The sequence below is a fragment of the Stegastes partitus genome, unplaced genomic scaffold (assembly GCF_000690725.1).
Source record: "Stegastes partitus isolate 25-593 unplaced genomic scaffold, Stegastes_partitus-1.0.2 Scaffold378, whole genome shotgun sequence".
NCBI lineage: Eukaryota > Metazoa > Chordata > Actinopteri > Pomacentridae > Stegastes > Stegastes partitus.
The window spans coordinates 153,790-161,578 of NW_007578109.1; the positions used below are offsets into that span (position 1 = coordinate 153,790).

At 45.9% G+C, this 7,789-nt stretch overlaps 1 protein-coding gene across 1 annotated transcript in view; it reads left to right on the plus strand.

The window, feature by feature from the left end:
* The window catches only part of npas3 (neuronal PAS domain protein 3), a 221,600-nt gene that overhangs the window by 109,856 nt on the left and 103,955 nt on the right, over window positions 1–7,789 (plus strand). The window lies entirely within an intron of this gene.

Below are 7,789 nucleotides of genomic sequence, written 5' to 3' on the forward strand. Positions count from 1 at the left end.
TCCTCCATCTTCCTCCATCGTCCTCCATCGTCCTTCATCTTCCTCTATCTTCCTCCATCGTCCTGCATCTCCCTCCGTCTCCTCTCACTGCTCTATCAGACCTTCCTCCTCTCCTGTATTGACATGTTGACCTTTCTCCTCCTCACCTCTCTGTCCAGCCTCCTCCTCCCTCTTCCTCCTCCTTCCTCCTCCTCTTCCTCTCGATGTGTTGGCATCTCCCCCCTCCTCCTCCCCGTCCCCCTCCTCCTCCTGCTGGCTATTGATTGGTTCATTTGATAGTTCTATCACCAATCAGCATGAAGTTGACCTTTTGGACTTGGCAATGATACGAGATGTTGTGTGTGAGTGTGTTTGCCCTATAGGAGGCTGTGTGTGTGTGTGTGTGTGTGTGTGTGTGTGTGTGTGTGTTGACCTTTGAGGCAGAATGTCAGCTCTCGGCTCTTCATGCAGCTCGTCAGTACATTAGTTGGACAGGAAGCGGTTCAGCTCCGTAAGCGAAGGATCAAAGTTTACGGAGCTCAGATCCGACGTGTCGCTGCGGCGCGAGCGTCTGATGTGGGCTGTCAGCGGTCTGCGGTCCGATTCGGCCGCAGAGTCTGAACCAGACGACGCTGCTGTAGGACTGAACAGCTCCTCAGATAAAGAGAAGTTTAGTTTAATCAACACGTCTTCTCAGCTGTGGTGTCCAAGGAAAAGACGTCCAGTTTAGAACCGTCCACACATTAAGCAGGAGGAGCTCAGCGTTACCCAGACGTCACGGCTCCACCCACACAACCAGAGTCTGGACCCGTGATGGATACGTTTGTCTTGGACTCTACATCAGTGGAAAACACAAAGACATGGAAAAGTTCCACAACATGAAGCTAAATCATCATGAAAACATGCAAAATCCCAAACAAACGATGCTAAACCATGACAGAAAGAAGGCAAAATCAGAATTTTAGAAAAGCTAAATTACTACAAAACGACCTGATTTTTTTTTTTTTTTTAAAACACGACAAAAAGGCATAAAATCACCACAAAACATGACAAAAACATGCAAAATCCCCATTATAAGATGTAGATCAGTACAAAAAATAGGTTGAATCAGCACAAAAACATAAAACATCACCTCAGGGACACACAGAGTCACCACAAGTTACCACAAGTACTCACAATCACCACAAAACATGACAAAATCACCACAAAAACAAGCTAAATTCTGACAAATACATGCAAAATCCCCATGAGGAGATGCTCAATCACCGCTAAAAAAGGGATCACAGATGATCACAGAGTCAAAATATCAACACAGAGACACAATCATCACACAAAAAAGATGCAAAACCACCACAAAAACAGACAAAACCACCACAAAAACAGACAAACCACCACAAAAACAGACAAAGCCACCACAAAAACAGACAAAAAAAAGATGTAGACCACTACAAACAATAGGTTAAATTACCACAAAGACTCAAAGTCGCCACAAAAACATGAAACATCACCAGAGGAACACACAAAATCCCCACAAAGATCAGACCAACTGTGATGGCTCTCCTCATCTAGAACCAACCAGGTGAGTTGACCTGCTGGCTGTACTGCTGCTGATCATCTGCAGCTAGAACCAGGTTCCTGCTCCCAGAGGTTGAACCCTGCAGCCCGTGGCCCGGCTGCGGCGCCACCTGCAGGCCAACCTCTGGCTGCCTGGCAGCGTCCGGAGAGCAGAGAGGCAGATTTAAACACACACACGGCTCTGAATGCACACAAACACTCAGACAAACGTCTAAATCTGGCGTTCAGACAGTAAAAGAAAGAATTGCAATTGATTAGTGAGCAGTGCTGAATGGCTCGCTCCCTCTGCTTCCCACCTCCTGCAGATTACTGCATCGATCGACCGCGCACACACACACACACGCCGCAGCGCAACACACACACACACACACCGCAGCGCAACACACACACACGCCGCAGCGCAACACACACAGACACACAGCACAACAGATGAGGCCATCTTTTAACCATTCAGAACGGGCGGTTTAAATGTTACTGTCGAGCTCTGAGCCTCTTAATGACAAATGGAAAAACAGGCTGTGTGTGTGTGTGTGTGTGTGTGTGTGTGTGTGTGTGTGTGTGTGTGTGAATAAACAGCAGCAGAGGCCAGAGAGATGGAGGCAGCGGCTGATATATAGGAAAACGACAAATAAAGAAATCAGGAAACAAAGAGGCGCCAGAGAGGGCGGCGATCAGGCAACACCAGATCAGATGTGGAAAAGAAAAGCAGAGCAGCCACCAAACGAGGAACTAAGAGACGCTGGGACGGATGAAGAAGAAAGAGGTCCGATTAAAACCCCGTCCAGCACCGAGCAGCGGACAGCCGGCTCCTCGCTTCTTCATGTTTCCCTCACGTTGAGCTGTGATGCTGCTGATGGAGCAGGTCACATTAGAGCCACCACAAAGACTCAGAGAGTCACCGTCACATGATCAGAAATCACTAAAAACTAAAGAAAAAACCACCACAGAGACGTGGAGCAGACACAACATCAGCACAGAGACCGAAAACCATCAGAAACAGACACGAAATCTCCACTAAACACCAAATCACCACAACAACACAGAAACTCCTCATGAAGTGATCCGACATCAGCGCAAAGACACCAGATCAGAGACCCAATCATCACAGAACAGGTGTGAAGTCACCTTGAAAATGGGCTGAAGTTCCACAGCAACATATAAATGGTAGATGTTCTGCACTCATATAGCGCTGTTCTACCGCAGCAGCACTCAAAGCGCTTTGCACTGTTTCTCATTCACACACCAATAATTATATAATAATAATAATAATAATAATAATAATAATAATAATAACAACGACGACAATGACGACGATAATAATAATAATAATAATAATGATGATGATGATGATGATGATGATGATGATAGTAATGATAATAATGATGTTTGGGCTCAACAAGCATCCGTCTGTTTTAATTCTGAAAACTTTGACTAAACATGTTCCAGAACAAACTGCTGAGTTAAAGGATTTAACTTCTCTTTATCTTCCGTCTGTAGACGACTTTAATCCTCAACTCAAGGTGAAGAACAACTAAGTTCATTAAATTACCTCAACTTGAGTTTAGTTTTAATTGAACTGATGCAGAAATTTGAGCTTAATTTTCACACAATATTAATTTTATTAAGTCAACGATCAAAACCATGTTTGCAGCCTGAACACGTGATCTCAATGATGACATGTACAGTGGTCCTCAGACGTGTTCATGGCCTCCCATTAGAGGAGGAAACAGCAGCTTCAGTCACTGGAATCAGCTGAAAGGACAAAAGTCATAATAATAAATAAAAATGTGATGAACATCATGAGGCTGGTTTGAGTCGTGCTTCAACAGAAATATTTTAAAAACAACCAGCAGCAGCCTGATGGGATCAGTGAACTAGTATCTAGTTGTTTTTTAAAATTGTTCTTTCCAACCACAATTCAGACCAACGTCTTATTTCACTAAATTAGAATTTAACACGCTTTTATTCATTACTGCTTTTTCAGTTTCTAGTTATTTGAGTGACTGCTGTGAGTTTTTCTCTCATGGAGGAGATGAAGGCTCCACCTTCATGCACCGCCTTGTAGTTCTGATGACAGTCGGTCCGCTAAGTGTCTCCTTAGAACACAGAACGGTTTAATGAAGCAGGTCAGGAGGACGTGGACCTGCACACTCTGAACATGGAGGCGTCATTTAGAGACGGTGTCCACATCAGGAGCGACGTACAGCTGCTCCTCTTCCTCCTCCTCCTCCTCCTCCAGCAGCTTCTTCTTCATGTCAGTGGTCAGAACTGTGCTGAGCTTCAACCAGCTTCCTGTCAGAGCTGTTCCTAATAAAACGGCTGCTGGGGGAATGTTAAGCATCGCTTTATATCACTGTACTGGTTGATTCAAGATGTTCTCGTGTTTCTTTGATATCAGCAGAGTTTCTGAGAAATGAATCAGTTCTAATAACGACCTCGTTAATTAGTGAATCTCTCCTTTAATGTGCTGAAAGTTTCCGTGTGACGTCTTTGTTCGGAGGCTTCAGAACCGTCTCTGATTCTCAGACGGACGCTTTTATTCTGGTTAATAGAACAAAACATTTCATTAGACACACACACACACACACACACACACACACACACACACACACGGCGAGTAAAAAAAATAAATATACAATCAAAATTGCAATTACCTGCAGAAATTGTGAAGGGTAAACAAGTCTGTGAACGCACAGCACACACACACACACACACAGACACACACAGACGGACGGGGAGCGGCTCTAGTTAGCATGCTGAAATGAATACAGTTAGATCCAAAGCAATTTCCTTTTATTTATCTTAGCAGCCGCGTATAAATAAAGGCAAGGGCATCCAGGCAATTAGCATAATTACTATGAGGCGGTCAGACCCTCTGTGATTTCATAAAGAGACACACACACACACACACACACACACATACACACACACACAGGCCGCCGCCGCCGCCACGGGGTGTGTGTGCAGAGATAGAGACAATGACTCCGTGTGTGTGTGTGTGTGTGTGTGTGTGTGTGTGTTGGTGCGTGACTTTGGCGTCCACCCCGTGTACAATTTTTCTGCGTGTTTGTTTGTTTTGTTGCTTCATTTTCTGCAGGTGTGTGTGTGTGTGTGTGTGACTCGTCCTTGGTCTGTCTGCGCACACACACACACACACACACACACACACACACACACGCAGGCAAACAGCAGTGCAGACACACAGCTCCAGCCCCACTGTGTCTCTATGTGTTATTAATATGCAAATACAAGTGAAAGCAACAAAGGGCAGCAAAACAATATCCCAGCGAACAGGCTGAGGTCAGCTGATACTGGATCTACTGGTTTCCGTCTGGTCTGACCCGTTCCATCCCGGGGATGTTTACCTGTGCGCTCTATCAGCTGTGTTCTGGTGCTGAAATATTCAAATTGGAGGGACAGCGGTTCTGTTTCTGAGCCGGTGGTGGTCGTCTGGATCAGATCCCTGGAATGAAACCGTCTGTCAGACACAAGCTGCACAAATGCAAAGAATCGATCAACTTTCCAACTGTCCTTGAATGCATCACGTGATAGTCGTCAGTGAAAATACTTCCGACCGTCCCTGTTCTGTCCCTGGTCCAGGTCGGTCTGCAGAGGAGCAGACGGGCAGCACGGTGGAACATCTACGGAAATAGATTCAGAATGATCTCCAGGAGGAACCAGAGCAACCACGAAGAGCTAAAACAGCCCAAAGAGACACAGGAAGGCCCGAAAGAAACAGAACCGGACCACGGAGAAACAGAACTGAACCACGGAGAAACAGAACAACCTGAAAATAGAAATGACAACAAAAAATGCAAAAACACCACAAAGAGACCGAAGAACCACGAGAAGATCAAATCAACAGTGAAGGGAAAACAAACAAGTTCATCCATACATGATGCAGCACGGATCAGAACCAGTGGACAGAGCAGCCAGTTGGACTCCAGACTGGACAGAAGTGGTCCAAAACGACTCAGAGACTCATTATGAACAAACCTGGATCATTTGGGACCATGTTACCTTCATCTCGGAGCTCTCTCTCCTCCTTCATGATGTTCTGGTTCTTCATGCTGCAGAGGAACACGAGACAGGAGCTAGAACCATCATGCTGCCTTCTGGTTCTCCAGCAGCTTCCTGCAGCTCATGTGAGGCGTTCAGGGAACTTCTGTAAATGACACTGTCAGCAGAGGAGCAGATGTTGAGCCACTGAGGAGGTTCTCAGCATCGTTGTCCTCCAGGAGCTGCTCTGGAGTCACCAGAACATTACATTCAGTCTGGTTTCAGATGTGACCTCAGCAGTGGAGCAGAGCTCTGCTGGTTGATACCAGATGGATCATCCTGATGGTAGCGTGTTCATATCGATCATCTTTATGTCCATGAACTAATCTGAGCTTCGTCTGATCTGAACAGTTCAGTCTAGTTTCTTTTATTGAGATTTTATTTTGTTGTTAATTTTGGCATCAGAACCAGAACCAGAACCAGTGAATTGATCCTGGAGGAGAACCACTGACGTCAGAGCTGCTCCATTTAGGTCTGAGAACTATGGATGGAAGAAGACAAACGTACCAACAGAGTTGTAGCTGATCCTCTGAGCTGATGTTCATCCTGTTTGTTAAACTGAAGCTTCACTCTGAGGTCGTTACAGAACGTTAATCATCAGGAGCTTTAACGAGTCTGTTTAAAGCTGCTCAGCTCCGTCCAGCACCGACCTCTGGGCCTCCTCCACCGTTCCCTGACCTTTCAGGACTCTGACGACCTCCGACTCGGTTCCAGGTGTAAAAGCTGCCGAACAAACATGTCTGCTGCTGGAGCTGCTGGAGCTGCTGGAGCTGCTCTGATAGGCCAAGGTCTGGTCAGCTCTGGAGAGCAGCGCAGCGAGGTCACCGTGTTTACTGCACACCTCAGTCTGCATCGCATCAGAGCGCACACACATGAACACACACACACACATGAACACACACACACATGAACACACACACATGAACACACACACATGAAAACACACACACACACTTGCAGTAACACACACACGCCGCCACCTTTCAACTCTCTCTCCAAGTCTAATTAATCCGTCTTAATCCTCTGAAACGGCAGATCTGCTTCCCTTCACCTGCAGCTGCTTGTTTCTAAACCTGGACCTCAATCACACGATAAAACTGTAGGAAGAGAAGCAGGCGTCACATGATTATCTGCACACATCTCACACACACCTCACACACACACACACACACACACACACACACACACACACACACACAGACCCTGCTTCCTGTTAGGAAGAGCAGCAGCAGCCGTCCAGGAAGACATGGAGATACAGGAAAACGTGAGCCTTCAGGTTTGTGACCATCGGATGTTCACATCGGTGCAGCTTTAAGGTTCAGAAACACACATTTTCATCCACTGTGAGAGCCTCTGAGGTCCAGAGTTGAGCCCTGATGCTGTGAGATGGTGTCGGTTTAGATGGACATCAGTGTTGAAGATCAGGAAGACATGAGCTGGTGTTTATGTTCTGTCAGGAGCTGAGTTAGCTTCTGGTGACATGAAACCACAGAACAGGACAAAGGAAGTGGTCTGTGAGACACTAAATGCCACAAACAAGACACAAAACAACAAAAAAACAAGACAAAATTACACAAATGAGGCACAAAACAACACAAAATAAAAACAACAACAATATACATCTACACAACGGAACACAAATGAGACAAAATGGCAAAAAACAGACGCAAAACAACAGGAAGTGAGATACAACAACACAAATACGACACAAACTGAAACAAAAATGACTCAATACGACAAAAATATGACACAAATGAGACACAAAACAATAAAAAACAAACTAATCAATAAAAACTGGACAAAAAGACACAAAACGACAAAGTCAGACGTGTAGCTGACAGTAAACATCTTTAAACACACACGGGCTGAACAATACACACTCACACACAGTAACACACATACACACACAGACACAGTAACACACAGTAACACACACTCCGGTTGTGTGTGTGTGTGCAGCAGCAGCAGCATCCAGGTGTAATTAACCCGGCGACCTGAGCAGTGTTGCAGCTTTGTGTCGTGTTGTCGAGTCGAGTGTCGAGCTGATCTCCGCTGCATTCGCCGCGCTCTCACCTGTGTGAGCCTCTGATTGGCTGCTGAGTGTTGCACCGTGATGCTGGCTGAGAGCCTCCATTAGACACAGTGGAGACGAGGCGGCCGCGCACACACACACACA